Here is a 17,500-nt window from a genome sequence, read left to right as displayed (position 1 = left end):
GACCATGGTACAGAGGCTATAGCACTATTTAAGACTAGCGAACAATGTTTTGATTTTTGGAGTGTCCTCCTCCTAGAAGAGCTGCTTACCATAGCTAAAGAGTCTCATCTACCCTTACCAAGAGGAAAGTGGCCACTGAACAATTACAGTGCAATAGTTAACCCCTTGGGTGAAGAAGAATTGTTCGGTAATCTCAGTGTTGTCAAGTGTATGAGGACAGAAGAGAACATATAACAATATGCTAGGCTATTCGATGTATATATATGTTGGCAAAGGGAAAATGAACCGTAACCAGAGAGAAAGATCCAATGTAGTACTGTCTGGCCAGTCAAAGGACCCCATAACTCTCTAGTGGTAGTATCTCAACAGTTAGAAATAAATCATTCAACCTAATCCAAAACCTACATTTAACACAATTCCACAATCCAAAGATGCTAACCGGGTTATAAATGCTTAGTGGAAGTCGTTCAATAAACTTTGAAAACAGCTGTATTCAGTTCTGTTCTCAAGACACTAAAGACAGCAAAACCTATGTAATAACATTCTTTGTTATAAAGTCGTTGCTCCTAATTTAATGGGTCACTAAGGTCCTTTACAACAAGTATTCAAGGATACATTAAATAGATTCCTTATTAGCAATTACTAACCCAATTACAGTTTGGAGACAGAGACGATAAAGACATCCAGGACCCTAAAATGGACCTGGACACACATACATACTCTGCACTGAAGTGACTGTACTTGGCCCAAAATCTTTAAAATGTTCTAACAACAAGCACCATAATTGGCTGACACCATCTCACACCTGATTCATCTAAACATAACAGTAAAGTTGCTAAACAGGCGGTTATTTTCAGTTGGTGAGGGTGTGGGGCTACTCAGCATGAGAGCCTTCGCTTTTGACCTTTTCGGCCGGGACTGAGTGGGTTGGTTGGAGAAGGAAGTTTGATTAAGAGACTCAAGTCTGTATGGTTAGAAAAAATATAAATTACTTTAGAAATAAAGTGATTTGTTCCTATGGTGCATACAAAGTCCTCTTAGAGTCAAAACTGGATGGTTCATTTTCTCCCCTAGAAGTGATCCCCACTTGATCTGTTCAAAAGAAAAGCGATGACCCCAGCAACCTCCAATATGATTTTCATAGGGATTAAAGGCTAATAGAGCTTGGGTTGTACATGCAAGCATGTAACCTGATCAAACTAGAGGTAACCTTACCTTAAGGGGATGTCAGTTGGAGACATACCTGGTATGATGATGAATGTGTTGCTATTAGATCTACCATCCCCTTGCTTGTTAAAGGGGATGGGAGCGATACTTCTTTATATTTTAAGAATGGAGCTCTGAAGTGTAACTTACCAGCAACAGGTCCGATCCAGCTAGGAACGTTTTGAAAGCATGGTCCTTAAGAAGGAGGAAAGAATAATAAAAAAGAGAAACCAATCATACTACCGTTCATTCCAGATCTACATCAAGTTTCAATACACGAGATCCATCCTTGTCCTGTGTGGAAGCTGGGGTGATTAAACAACTACTTGAGCAGCCACCACAGGTCTAAGCACAAAGGTATCAATAGACTTGTGTTTATACCTTCGCAAGTAAAAAGCCGTGTAGGTAGTTTTCATTTTCCAGACTTAGGCCTTCAGCACTTAGCCCACTGACAGGTTTCTCTTGAAGGTAAGAGTGAAGCCAATACCCCTGATTTTGTGAGCGCTGGTCCTAGATGGAACCTTGACATTCTCGTCAGTAAAGGTGTATGCTCAACGGATCATGTCACAAAGCCAGAAAGAGAAAGCGTTTCTCGACACTTTTCTAAGATCTACCAGTATAATAGAAAAGTTCTTAACACCCATGGCTGAGTTGTCGGGTCCTTTTCAGATAGCAAAGTAAAGTCATTAAGGGACACCAAAGCATCTCTCATCGACCACCCGACGCCTCTTGAAATGGGGGTATGGAGAAAGATTCAGGCCTGGGGTTATGCACTGCCAGGTTCTGGGTTTGGCCATGATATCAAATACAAAACCGATGGAGACCTTCTATTCCTCAGAATGGGTGACAAAATAAGAGAGACTGTACGACTCGCAAATGCTCTTCCCCGATGCTTAAGGTAGCAGAAAGACAGTCTTGAGAGTTAGATCCCTGTCTGATGGCCTCATTAAATGCTCAAACGGAGTACAGGTAAAAGCCTTGAGGACTAAAGTCATGGCCCACTCTGGGGGCCCGTGATCTTTGGGTGGGCAAGACTGGTAGAAGCTCCTCACAACCACAAACAATTATCACAAAGCCGAGAGGTTTATATCCTTGTCATTTAGACCATACTCAAGATGTACAGTAGCCTTTGACAGCTGGAACTGAGAGGCGTGTCTCTCGGCAATGGGAAATGAGGATATCGGCATTCTGTGCTAGAGTTACTCTGATCAGAGAAATATCCCTTTTATGACACCAACTACAGGAGATGGCCCACTTACCCTGGAAGACAGCTGCAGAGGATCTCTGGAGGTATCAAGACATTTCCTGTACAGTACCTCGCAAAAAGACTATTGCTCGCGGGAGATGCTAGATAGCTTCCACCTATAAAGAGCTAAGGACTCCATAGACTAGTGGTACCTCTGGAGGAGTGGCTGATAGAGAAGTGTTGGTCACTGGGGTAGTTCTCTCAGGACCCAGACCAGAAGAGCAGGGCAGATTGCGATACAACTCAACATTAGGCTATCTGAGAGCCACCAGTTATCCTGAGTCCTAGCATAATCAACACTGTTAAATACCAGCTGGATCAGGCTGAATGATGGAAAGGTATACACGTCCACATGATCCATTGGGTGTTGGAGTGTGTCTTCAATCACCACCCATGGGGCCTGTATAGGGGAAAGAGAATATGAGGAGCTTTTTGTTCTCCCTGGTGGCAAACAGTATGATCCTTTCTGCTACAAGGTGTAAGGACAACTTTGCTCACACATCCTGCCCCTGGCAACTAAGTGTGTCTGCTAGTACCTTCCTCTTGCCCCGACTGTACCTTACCGACAACTCTATGGCATGAAACATCTTCCAGGTATGCATCTGCTTTGTCAGCTCACCAAGAGGGCCTGTAGCAAGTGCTCCAATAAGGAGGCCAAGATCAACCAATCGTTGAGATACATCAACAGATAAATCCCTCACGAATGGGTCCATGCTGATATTAAGATGAACACCCGTGTGAATACCCAGGGAGCCGTAAACACTCGAAACCACAGAGCATTGAACTGGTACACCGTACCATATAGGGAAGGGCGAGGTACTTCCGAACGCACTGATAAACAAGCCCTGTAAAGTATGCGTCCTTCTGGTCTAGCGAAAGCATGAAGGCTCCCTCTTTGATAACAACAGGACGGACCATACTGTTCTCACACTAAACTTTGTTCGTCGCACAAAATTGTTCGGAGAAGAAAGAGTCATGATTGGCCTCCAGCCCCATTTCCCACCAAAGAATTGTTTCGAACAATTTCAAGACCGTTCTTCTGCAACATCACATTCACCTCTGCCTGCAAGGCCCTTTCGGTAATGTTGGATGATCCACAGGGCAACTTGATCAGTACTTGACATAAGGGGGGGGGGGGGCGGGGGCGCATTCCTGAAAGGTAACAAGTAAATGTTTTGAAGTACACTTGCTACCCAAGACTTGGCCATGAGTTTCTGCCAAGTTGCCCTGTGGCGAGACAGATACCCACCTACTCTTGGCAGCACTTCACTCTCCCTCCCCTTTTCCCATCCCCACCTATGATTGGACAAATGTTATTTGGACTAAATCTATTGATAATTACAAATGTTAATGAGATAACGATTATATGCAGAAAAACTGATGGAACCTAAACTTGCCTCTCCTTACTCAAATATGAAACTAAAGCTAAAGACACATATTCCTTTATTCAGGAAGCTTTCCCTGTTTCCTCGATGAAAGTAAAATTGTAAACAATTTCTGTAATTTGAGAATTTGTTGTTTTTTTCATTTGCAGAAAGATCCATCAATGCAACATGCTCACATGACGAACGGTGCATGCAAGGAGCCAACAACTCGATCTGCGTAAAGTCAGCAAATTCTTCAATAACAGGGAATTGCCAGTGTGACCAAGACTACTGGGCTTACAGCGCTACAAGATGCATTCACAAGATAAGTAAGTACAGTACATTAGTTTATTGCATTGTATATATTGTAAGATGATCCGTGTAATTTCTACCATCAAAATACGATAAAAATATTTCCATTCAAGTTTTTCTTCAGTAAAATGCCTTGTCAATAACCGCATACAATCATGACACGTAGGCTATTAATATATGTTCTTAGAAAAGGAAAGCGAAATCTGTAAGCTTTTATCCCATAAATAGCTCTGACCTTTTTATTTCCTCCCACAATTTACGGGCTGCCTTAATGCAAGAGCCCGTGCTTGCTATTTATCCATAGCAAGTTAATCTACAATCATCATCACCTCCCACAGGCTATAGTGGCTTCGTTTGGTCATGGATTAACAAAAGGATTGTTAACAGCATGTGCAATGTGACTTTTACAGTAAAGGCCCCTCAAGACTTCCAGATTAGACTGATGAACAACGATGACTTCAATTCAGGGGTCAAAACCTATATGATTAGTGAGTACTGATGCAATGTTCTTGATGCTGTCCGACGAACAAGGCTAAAAATACCTGTACTCTTAAATGAAATTTTCAAATAGACAAACACACACATGTACCGGAATAAGTGACAGACTAAAGAAAAGAAGGAAATGAGGGAGATAAGAGTTTGCTATATCATTTGTCTGTACCGAGTAGTAAAAGAGTTTGTTGATGGATGCAATTTTGACTTACAACGCTTCGTGGATAGGCTATATCGCAGTTACCATAAAGGAATACCTTTCTCATAATAGTTTCCTTTATCATTATATATTAATGTTCTTCCTGGATATTTTAACAGTTCTGGTTGTCTCCATATCATATTGTCTTTTTATGTTCCAAATTATGACTTTACTACAGCATTAGCAAAGGTTGAGTACTTCAGTGCTTACATCCAGTATTGTATTTGGGTATGTTCCAACGTACGTCAAAACTCAAGTTACAAAACACAGAAATGGATTTCCATTGCAGCCCGAGAATATACTGTAATCTTAGATTAGTTGAAGCAACAGACTAAAAACTAGATATCAGTTATAATTTAAGAGGGAATATAAAGAAGGAGCTATTAATGCAATAGGATGGGCGACTTTGGTAAGAAAAAAGTGAAACACATGGAGCTGAGATCGCAAGATCAATTATGGGGTAATTTAGAATAACATTCAGGAATGCTTTTCGTATAAACAACCTTCAGGAATGCTTTTCGTATAAACAACCTTCAGGAATGCTTTTCGTATAAACAAAGTCTAAAGTATAGCAAGATCATAAACTATGAAGAAATTTTTAAGAATATTTTCCAGACAAGAGATTCGTGTAGGAGCATATAAAGTCTACAAGCTAAAAAAGGATCAAATGATGGAAGGAAAGAACATAATGGATGAAAATTTAGCAGTCAGTTTGAGCAAGGGCTTTGGGGGATACAATCTTTCTACAAGGAATTACTGTAAACAGAAAGAAAGTTATGGAGTTACATGATATGTGTTTGTTTGAATAAAAACGAGTGAGGAACTATGAGGCCTAGGGAAAATTTGCATTTTGAGGGGTACTCTTTCCGAAATTTTTTTTGTACCTTTTCAAGTTTTTTTAAACCCTCGCATAACCTTGAAGGTAAATGTTATATTAATACCAACATAAACTTGCATCAATATCAAATTTTATTGTTTATAAAATTCTGAACTGTTCCTAATTTTGAGATGGTAACTAAACATTTGCTTTCACTTTTGTAATAAGAAATTAATTCTTCTCCATAAAATTCCGCATCAATTATTCAAGTGTCTCCTATCTTTTACTTTCAAAGGAATTGGATATGCAACAAACACCAAAACACGTCTTGATAAAGCGGGAACTTTAATATCTGAGGTCTCGACTCCAGCAATCCTCACTAATGACTTCCAGAACTTCACTTTAAGTTGGTGCAATGGAATCATACGGTTAGTAGTATTTAAACCTAATCTAACCTAACCTAGCTCAACCCAACCTAACCCAACTTGACCAAACCTAACTTAATAATTGCTTGCTGCCTACATCCACATTTATTGTACTTGTATATTCAAATCTAAAATTATATCTATTTGTATCGTAATCAACAATTCTTTTGCAACAGCAACACAAATAAGAAGTATACCAAAGTATTTTTCCCTTTCAGTGTAGGCAGACAAGGACAACCCCCAGTTCTTTCTTACACTGATCCTTTGCCAATAAAACCAATCACTGGGATAGGATTTTATTCAGTAGCTCCTAACAACCACATTTTCTTCCCACACAATCTTGTCGACCCTTACTTTCCAACGAGTGAATCTACCGGTGGTAAGTTTTTTTATTTTTTTATCTTTTATTATGAAATACACATTCATTGTCATATGGCAAGTTGTACGCCACTTAAATTTCACTTACGTTTTAATCATGGTCTAGGATATCAATAGACTACGAAATTTATACTTCATAATCATAACTGACAAGAATGACTTGAAAAAAAATTATATCCTACCTTCACTAGGAGTTTCTTTTAAGTTGTAGACAACTATTGCATTCGTTTTACTACTAAAAATGTATATTTTTGTATTTTCACTTTAGAAACAGCTTGTTGTTATAAAAATAATAACTTTGAGAAGAAGAGGGGCTACAGTTCTGCAGTTGTCAATCAGCAAAGTTACACAGCGTTGACTAGGGTCAGTACCCAGTTGGGCAACATCCGGTAAACCAGCGGAAGAGGGGACCAGAAGGGAGGAAAAGAAGACTAGAAACAAACCAAGAGACTGCCGAAGATAATACAGCTTCCTAGCATAGTGTATTCAACAGTTGCCTAACACACAAAATAAGAGATTATTTAAATACATTCATGAAAATGAAGAGACAACTTTGTAACCTTAATTTTAATATGGTATATAAATTGAAAACAAGTCTAAGAGCATTAGGAACTTCACTGGCTGATATAAACCTCAGAAGAGGAATCTTCCAAAGCAATTCACTACCTCCACTGCTAGCCATAGGTTCCATAATGAAAATGGGATTTGGGAAAACTAGGAAAGGCTACCGACTTCAAATTCATTAGTCTTCCTAGGTTCATGGAGGACCATCAAAGTACATGCAAAATATGCTAAGAGCTGTGACTGCCTTGTATAAAGCCCACATCAAAATGAAGATGTGAAAATACAGTACAATTGTAAATTGCACATTTGCATCTGCAAATATATTAAAGGAAAAAATCGTGCATTATGAAACAATTGAAAATCCAGATGAGAGAAACATCAAAGACATAAAAGAGACATGAAATAACACCCTGGGAATAGTGGAGGCTGATAACATTAAATGCCAGGTAATGAAAACATACATCAATAGGGAAAACTTCTGATTACGGCAATACTGAAGTTCAAGTTCTGTGCTGGAAACACTGTGAAGCAAATACATGCAGAGGCTGGGCCATTAGTTAGATACTGTGATAGAATAGTAATTTGTACAAAAAAAGGACCTTCAAACAATGAAAAGGAAAACAAGACGACTAATGACTATCCAAGTTTTACTTACCAAGAACTAAGGGTAGAAAAGAATACAGTGTGAACTGTATCAATATTAAGGAAAGAACACAAGGGTAGCGCCATAAGAACAGTACAAAATGAAGGTAATCTCTTCTAGTGAAGAGCTTCCTAAGTGTATGGAAATAATCAAGTGTCATACGAAAGATAACTGGAAATAAAATCATGTGGTCAGTACTAGAGGCAGGTTTGGGATATAAGTGGAAATAGTACTGCAGTTGGTAAAAAAAAAAAAAAAAGAGAGAAGACTTAAGGAACGTTAATGGCAGTCAACACAAGACCAAGCATTATGTATATGATATGTTCAAAATAAAAGAGATGGTCATGAATAATCATCACCTATATGAACTAATCAAGTGATATATGCTCAGACACCGTACCTTGAACTGTTAAATAAATATAAATAAAATATCTCTCTAATAATAGTACATTAGCTATAGCATGGGACACAATATTTAAAAACAAAGGCGAAAGAAAAACCATACAAGTACGAAGATTTACATAAGAAATAAAGAGAACATAGCAAACAAAAGTGGAAGTATTACATATCAACCTAGAAGTACTGAGAATAACTTCATTGGACCTCAAGGGAAATCTAGACTGCCTTAGATAAACAAACCTTGAACAGGACTTGCTCAAGAAAATTGCACTGTTGCCCACAGTAAGAATAATTAGGAAAGTGTTGGAATCCTAAGATAATAGGGTAATTTGGATGTTCAGTTCAGATCAGAAATGAGATACCAACCTATTCAGGTTATGAGAAGAAGAAATAATAATAACAATAATGATAACAGCTATGATTATTCTCAGTTCAATCTATTTTTTTTTTCTAAATACTGTACTACCGTTTTTACGATTATGAATACAAAGTGACCAAGACCATTTGACAAGGGGACTTGTACTTTAGGAAGGCACACGCAAGTTTCTATCACTGTTGAAAGTTTATTGACGAAAAAGACCCCTATCAATGGCCAATGTTCTGTTGAGCCTTTTTAACAGTAAATTCATGATTGGAATTGGTTAAAGTACTAAAAATATTTCTGAACCTCTGACTTACAGAAACCAGAGAACACTGTTATTAGACATTAGACTCAATATGGATACTTTGAGGGGCATAAGCACACGATTTTCATTAAAAAAAAAAAAAAGAAGAAAAAAAATCACAAGAAAAGTGGAGCAGGCATGACCCTGTTCTTAGGTTAATTTTGATGCTGTTTCAATTATCGTCAGATATTATCTGCTCCCATGTTGGCCAATTTGGAAAATAATATAAAATGAGTTTAAAGCGCTGGCTTGACTTTTACTTTTCTTACATTTTTCTTATTCTTCATTATCACTCTTAATATCTTAACTTTGGCATCAGCCAATAAATTCTGTTATCTGGAGCATAAAAGTATATTTACTTAGTTAATTTTTTTTTTTTTTATAATTAGTAAACTGTATTTCATCAAGGTGCCTACCTTTCTATCAACAGTTGTTCGCACAAATGGTTATGACTATCACAAAGTGAAGCTTCTGCCAAGCGGAGCTCCTACGACCAGCATCAATTTCACCTTCGAGTGTAAGGCGCCTAGAGACTGCAAGGTTATTTTCGGACAGCTTTCAAATGACTACCCTTACTACAATATTAGTTAGTACCCTTTACACAGTATTCACTATTCTAATTCCAGTATCAATTTTTTTTGGGGAGATTGAAGGTACACTTGGAAATCATGGTAAGTTCCTAACCAAAATCACTTGTGTGATAAAATATGTTCTACGGTACGTCCATATGTAATAATACAGTGGTGTTGCTGGTAAGCCAAGTGTTATGCAAAGTACATAAAAAAGAATTCCTCTTGATCATGGGTTGAAGTACAATACTGTATTAAGCATGAATATGAAAGATATCAAAGTTTTTATTTATTACTAAATATGGATATCTTCACTTTTTTCTAATAATTTATAAAAGTGTCTTCCTTTATCATGTTAAATAATTTACATTAAAAGGAATCTCTAATTCTTCATGATAGACAGAACACGAAAGGACCTTCCCAGACATATTAATTTTTTGTCTCTGGCATCAGGCAACATCCATAAATTCAAGAATTTGGCCACACTGTCTGTTGCTGTATGGTACAACTGGTGATAACCTCCGCGCATCAACTCTGCTTCATCTCAATGAGATCTATCTCAAATTGAAAGTCGACATATAGTAATGCCAGAAAACAAAGCCGAAGCTTGCTTCTGGGTTCCCTTCGAAGGGGTTACCCGAAAAACTCCGAGGACTTCCGAAAAGATACTGCTCCGGTGGTCTGGAACTGCCGCAGGCACAGGCGAAGAAGATGGAGACTGGCAAGATCATCTGACTATGCACTCCTTATGTCGGCTGCTAGCGTTGAGGAAAAACAAAAAGAAAATGAAAATTCCCCCTGGGAGGACAACCTAACCAGCGGATGGAAGAGGTCTCCCATGAGAGACGCATTTCTGGGTTGGCCCCGTGGCGCTTCCAGCAAAGAGGAGCAAGACCGAAGTCCAGCCCTGGGAAGGCAGCCAGCTATCTTCCCTCTGATGAACTCGCAGAGAGAAAGTGACGTCAACATCCGAATGGAGGAGAATTCACACAAGACGACTTCCCTGTGACAGGCACGGTTGCTCACTAAGAGGAGTGGGGGAGGTCAACAGCCTACAGGACGTCCGACGTCAAAGGAGAAGAGACCGAAGAGAAGGTTTCTATGTCCTTGGGAATACCGCACCACGCTGACACTAAAAAATAGCAACATTCACACTATAATAAAATAAAAGAGTATGTTTATTTATATACTGTATATATATATATATATATATATATATATATATATATATATATATATATAAATATATATATATATATATATATACATATATATATATATACATATATATATATACATATATATATATATATATATATATATATATATACACTGTATACATTTATATACAATTTACAAACATGTTCAAATACAAATTTAAACACAAGAAAAAAAATCCATAGAAAAAGTCAAAGGCCAGTAAAACAGTTTGGAGGAGAGATGAACATCTACCCTATCAGCCAAAAGAAAAGGAGTGAAAGACTACACATTTGAGTGTGTGAGTGGGGTGGCCGGCTGCTCTGGGTACCCCTCCTCATCCCCCACTGATGGGGTAATTCCACCTCGCTATAAAGTCTTATGGTTAGTTCAGAATTGCCGAAAGGATAATCCCTAATGAATATGTCCAGGTTTGTATACGCTATGTTAGAAAAAATACAAATTACTTCCAAATTTGTCATATCAATTTCTTCACTTTGGGGTTAAAATTATTGACTAGTAGTTGCTCAAGTAGAGAGCAGAACTTGAATTGATGTCTTGAGGTCTTTTTCTAGAAATACTCAAGCTACCATGTTTTGGTCAAACGCTTCAACCTCAGAGTTGTCAATAAGGATGCCCTTTAGTTCAAGGGATAGAATGACAGAAATCCATTATAGTAGACGTTCCAGAGGGATTGCCAGCTGGACTCAAAAATCTTATCGGAGATCGCTAAGTAAAATACTCTCCCACTTTTTCTCCATTTGTGAAAGCCTTCAGGTGTTAGGTGGGGTCAAAGAAGATTACCAAATCCCTCTAACTTCCAATACTTCCTTGTCAAAGAAACCAGTTTTGTATTCAAACTATCTTATCAGTACAACGACTACTTTGATGCTAAAGCTAGAAATTGGGAAATTTCTCAAGGAGCATTTGATAAAACTGATCATAAACCCTTCCCCAGGGTTTTACAGCAGGTTATTCCTAATCACCAAAGCTCAGAAAGTTGGAGACCAATTCCAGTTGTCTCAGCCCTCAACAATTAACTGTGCTCACAAAGTTTTTGGTGGAAACTCCACTCCCTCAACAGTTCTGGGGGCAATCAAGTAAAAATATTAGATGTTCTAAATGGACCTCTCAGATGCTATTTCCACATTCTCATTCATCTCGATTCAAGGAAATACACTTTGTTTCATCAACAGATCAAAGGTATATCAATTTGAGTGCTTATATTTGGGATAAGGACCGACCCAGAGGTATTCACCGGAATGATGTTTCCCCATCTCGAGATAGTTAAGATTATTGAACTTAGAGTTCTCCTGTACTGTATATGGACAACTGGCTAATTTTAAAAGGATTCCAGTTCAATGAGTATGGTTAGTTAGGTTGTTGGAGTGATTGGGGATCCTGGTCAATTTAAAAAAGTCCCTCTTGGATCAAACTCCGAAGATTTTATAATTAGAAATGATAATAGCAACAGTTCCTTCTCAGGATTTTGTGTGAAGAAGAGGATCCAGTCCTTTCTTCTTTTGCTACAATAGATTAAAACATCGAAGCCCATGTTGGTGTGCATGTGGATGAAGCTTCCAGGAATCATAGCCTACTTATAGAAATTCATCCAACTGGGCTGCCGGAAAATGAGCGTCTTTTAATTTCATCTCAAGATGTCGTCACTATTCCAAAGATGGAAAACTAACTTCTGCCACTAAATTGGTGGGATGATTCCAGATGGCTATCTCAAGGAGTCTCTTTGGATTTGAAAATCCCAGACCTATCTTTCCGTAGATGTTTCACAGGAAGGGTAATGAGCAACTCTCATTTACATCTCTCAGGGAAATGGAATCCACAGAGAAAAAATAAGATATCAATTCCCAAGAGTTCCTAGCAATATTCAAAACTCTTCAAGATCAGGAACTACTAGTGGAATGAAAGACAGTGTCGGTTTTTTTGGATAATAGAATGGTACTAGCCTATGTTAGGAACCAAGTTGGTACAAGACCTCTATCCCTGTACCAAATAGCAAAAGTAATGTTATCATGGACGAGTCTAAAAGGCACCATACTGCTTCTGCAGCATTCCGAGGAAATTGAATGTATTCGCAGCAGAACTAAGCCGGAAAAGTCGGATTTTACCAAATGAATGACCACTGCAACTGTTGACATGGCAAGATATTTGAAACTGGTGGGGTGGCCTGAGTGTAGATATGTTTGCAATATCACTGAACAAAATGATATAAAGTTTTTTGTTCACCTGTGCCAGATCCCTTAGTTTGGAAGGTAGATGCACTGTTTCAAGATTGATGAAATCTGGATCTTACATCTTCACACTGTTTGTGATGATTCCGTATATGTTAAATTAATTCAGGATCTCTGCATACGGCAGTATGGTAATAATGGCGCATTTCTGGGCACATAGGGAATGGTTCACAGATCTGTATCCCATAGTGTTGGAGCTTCACAGAGAGTTGCCATATAGAGTCAATCCGTTCAAAACCAATCTCAAAAGTGATCCATCCAAACCCATCTATGCTACATCTGACAGTATGAAGACTATCCACCATATCCATAAAAAAAGGCGATGGGTTTGAATCTCTCTAGACTGTTTATTATAGGTTCTTGAAAGAAAGGCCCAACACTCGTGCACCATTCAAACATCAGCAGAGTGGAAATTCGACTGTGTTCCAGGCTTCAAATTTGACTTAAAAAGTACTGTACCAAATTCATTATTTGTTGGAAAATATATTGATATTCATGGTATCTTAATATATGAGAATACTTAATTATTTTCAGATAATGTATATTAAAACGTAGCATTTAACAAAAGAAAAAATATTAAAAAGTGTCAAATATTCAAAGTAGGCCACACTTTTCAGTTTGTGGAAGGTCCCCATGTGGCCCAGGACTCAATTTGATTAAACTGGTCACATAGGCTTAAATTCAACCTTGATTAAGGACCATTTATCTATACCATTTCCTTAAGACTTTGCCTGTGAATATAAAACTCTAAAACTCATTTGTTGGACTTGATGACTGATGCTTTCCTGAGGAATATACATAGTTCATCTTATGCATCACTCTACCAAAGTTCTTTTACAAGAAAATAGGAAGAAAATATTAATCTGATTCATAACTTTCTTTCAGAGAGAAAATGTAAAACTAAAAAACAGAAAATAATGCAGTTCGGGCCAAAATGTTGCAACAAAGAATCTTTGAATTCCACTAATCTATTAGTATGTAAAACACTGTAAATTCTAACCCACTAAGTAGAAGTATGAGCGCAAAATTACATTCTTAATGCAAATATAAGCAATACCAAAATGCCCTTTTTCAGAAAATAAATCTTACATTTAAAAATCTGAAGCACTTTCATATTTGCTAATATACTGTATTACTCGAGAGCTATATGTAGATGAGATCATGGTGAGGGGCAGGTGGAGTGTGTTTGGGCATGCTCTTCACTCTCCCCAAGATAGATTAGTTCACCAAACTTTCAACTGGGCTCCACAAGGCACTAGAAGAGTTGGAAGTCCCAGGCCTACATGGCTGACGACTATAAAGTGTGAAGTAGATGATGATGAATGGAGAAGTATTGATTTAAAAGCTCAAGATAGAGACGACTGGCAAAATCTAACCGAGGCCATTTGCGTCAATAGGCGTAGGAGATTATGATGAGTTTCAGTTATAGATATCTTAGTATAGTATACATAAGTCGAAGGAAAATTAAGCCACTTCCTTCTTGAATTCTTTTTAGCTATGATTAATTTTCTCTTTACCTTCAGTTTATGGATCTTATACCAATACTCGGGTATCACTCTGGGGTAGCGTCATAAAGAACTGGATAAAGGAAGTAGCCATTAGCGGGATTGTTTCCAATGCAGAATTCAGGAAATTTTGGATATCTATCGAAGGTCGTACATTCAAGTGAGTATCTGTTTAGATTTCATGTTACAGAAGCATTACACATTGTAATATCCATTAACTACCAATAACTTTAACACTATCATTTCCATTATTGCAATAAATGGATCACTATGATAAGTAATCACAATCCCTCTAATGGTACCACCTAATCATTAAGAAAACAAAATTTTTTTCCAGGATTGGCAAAGGTGATGACCCCACTCCCATTATAAACTGGACAGAAAGTTTTGATGTGAATTTACTCACGTGAGCATCAATAACTATGGTGGGGACCTCGGTTATTTCAAGATTTTATCACACAGGCAGTTCCATGACTATCCCAATGGCGGATATGTGTGATTCAACATGGAAATCTTGAAATGACTGTAACAGTTATACTTCATCATTGTAGGCCACAGAGTACAGCAGAAGAATCCCACAGTAACTGAACCTGTTAATGAAAAGCATCTGTTATCAAAGAAAGTATGAACACTAAACCATGACCTTTTTCAAAACAAACACCATTAATAACCTTGTTTCAAGCATAAAAATATTTCCCTGCTGGAAAACACTTGGTAACAAACAAAATTTACACCTTGGATCTACCATTATATTCATTTGACATAGACATATTCATAAGGGATTAAGCTGAGGATTGATAAGGATATAAGCTGATCATATGTAATTCACATTCCAAGTAGCAGAGAAGTTGCACAATATGATGTTATAAAAAATGCACTGAAGCACTATATATAAGTTATAATTATGTGATTGATGTAACAAACATAATGAATGATTAAATCAAATATATGTCAAAAATGATACTTCAAACAATGGAAGCAATTAAATATCCTGAGAAATTATAAGTCTTCCGTAGAACCTTTAATCTCTATCACTACTAAAATGTAAACAAGCCTGAGCTAGTTTCTTACATGAATTGATATATAGCACCTTCAATTGTCCAGCTCATCAAGATCAGTTTAAGAAAGATTATTTTAATAAAATCTCTATTATTTTGATACATGTACAGCACAATGCTCATATTTCCAATAAGTAAGCTTTTCAAACTTTGTTTCTCTCCATACGTTATACCATACCCTATAAAACCTAAGTGTAGGAACGTTGGACAACCTTGTGGGATTGAAATTGCACCCTTTGGTTCAGCATCTCACCTTACCACTTGCATTTCACACTACTGAAGTCGACATAGACGGCTAGGTAAACATACCAAACCACTCAACAAAGGAAGGAGGGAGGGATAACAGTGAAGTATCTAAATAATAAATTTCACAAAAAGATTAGTTTATCTTGTCGAATGTTACCATATAATTTATTTATATTGCTGTCTACTCACTATCTTGGTTGTGGTTAAGCGGTAACCACAAAACCAAAGCTAAATCCTTAAATTCTCCTATGTTAATCAACCAAACTTACATACATAACAAATTTTTAGGTAATTTGTATTTTTCCTAGTTATAAAAATCTGGGTCCTTTAAATATGGAAATGATTTCGGCACAAAATGGAATTGCCGTTGAACTCTTAACAAGGTAGTTAATGACAGGTGGTGCCCGCAGGGCACTAGCCCCGCCCCACCACCTTTGACCTTTCGGTTCAGGATAGAGGGGTGGTTGTGTGGGGAAGTTTAACTTAAAAGGCTTGGAAAAATACAAATCAAGTTAAAAATTTGTAATTTCATCTTACGTTAAATATAAAGCTATGTCCTTAGAATAGGGACACTCACAGCTTAGTGGGTTAGAAGTCCCCCTAGAACAGAATTGGTTGGTTCTTTTTCTTCTTTGGAAATGTTAGTCTGCATGGTCCAGTACGGGAGCAAAGGAGATAATCGCAGCAACCTCCTATCTGTTTTCATAGGAAAGTGTGATGGGGCATGGCCTCTCCAAGATAAATTGTACAGGTTGAACCGAGAAAATTCTTCCTCGAAAAGGAAATCTGTCCAGAATAACATACTTGGTGTATGATGATCAATGAGTTGGTAAAAATTCCACTCTCCACCCCTTCATTAGGGAGGAAGGGGGACGATACTTCTTTAGGATTAAAGAATGGAGCTCAAAAGGTAACTTGCAGCATCAAGTTCAATCAATTATGTAACATTTCAACTGCTTTGTCCCAAAGAAAGGGGAAAGAGAAAAAGATAGGAGAAAAAAAGACAGGAGAAGAAACAGTCATAGGCAAGATGTCCTCCTATCCCATGTGGAAGCTGGGATGGCTACACAACTACTTGAGCAGTCACCACAGGGCCATGTACAAAGGTGCGAATGGAATTGTGGATATACTCCTATTGATATAAGGCCATGAAGATAGTTTGGTAACGAAGTGAGACCATGCAATTCATCTACTCTCTAAGCCATACACAGTTCAAAGCACAGAGTATTGAACTGGTACACTGTACCTTAGAGGGAGAAGAGGAGGTTCTTTCGAAAGGGCTAATGTACAGGTTCTTGAAAGTACACATCCATCAGAAACAAGAAAAGCATGATTTCTCTCTCTTGGAAGGAACACGTCACAGATTGTACTGTTTCCATCCTGAACTTTGTTGAAGAAACTTGTTCAGAGGGGAGATGTCAATGACATGTCTCCAGTTCCCAGTTGACTTCTCACTAAGAAGAGTTGACTGTACAAGCCCAAAGACTTATCTTTAACGAATTTAAGAGTATTCTTTTCCGACATTCCTTCTATCTCTACACCGCAAGGCCAAGATGAAGGATCAGATGAGAACTCTATCCATAAGTGAGATAGGGGAGGGTCACAATTCTGGAAGGGTAGTAAGTAACTGTTCCAAAAACCACTCACTACCCATGATCCGGTAGGTGTCTCTGACAGGTTGCCCTATGGCAAGACTGACTGGCTGTGGCACTCCCTTACTCTTAGAAGTGGGAGAGGGGGAACCCCACCATCACCATTTCCCTCTCCCTCCCTTCTTCCAACAGATGCCCTTCCTGAAGGAACCAAATTGGGAGCTCACAAAGGCTGGGGGGGGGGGGGGAGGAATTAACACATCCACGAGAGGAGTTCTTATCATCATGGATTAAGCTAAGTCAAGATTTTATAAGTGTTTTGTGATGTTAATAATATTGAAGGGCATGCATGCACGTTAGATATTGTTACTAGC

At 38.0% G+C, this 17,500-nt stretch overlaps 1 pseudogene; it reads left to right on the top strand.

The window, feature by feature from the left end:
- LOC137637915 (uncharacterized) overlaps window positions 1-14,811 on the top strand; it is a 36,021-nt pseudogene extending 21,210 nt beyond the window's left edge.
- Window positions 14,812-17,500: the final 2,689 nt, after the last annotated feature.

This window comes from Palaemon carinicauda, chromosome 1 (assembly GCF_036898095.1).
Source record: "Palaemon carinicauda isolate YSFRI2023 chromosome 1, ASM3689809v2, whole genome shotgun sequence".
NCBI classification, from domain to species: domain Eukaryota; kingdom Metazoa; phylum Arthropoda; class Malacostraca; order Decapoda; family Palaemonidae; genus Palaemon; species Palaemon carinicauda.
The sequence above is the reverse complement of the archived record's forward strand: the minus strand, read 5'-3'. Positions and strand labels throughout refer to the sequence as shown.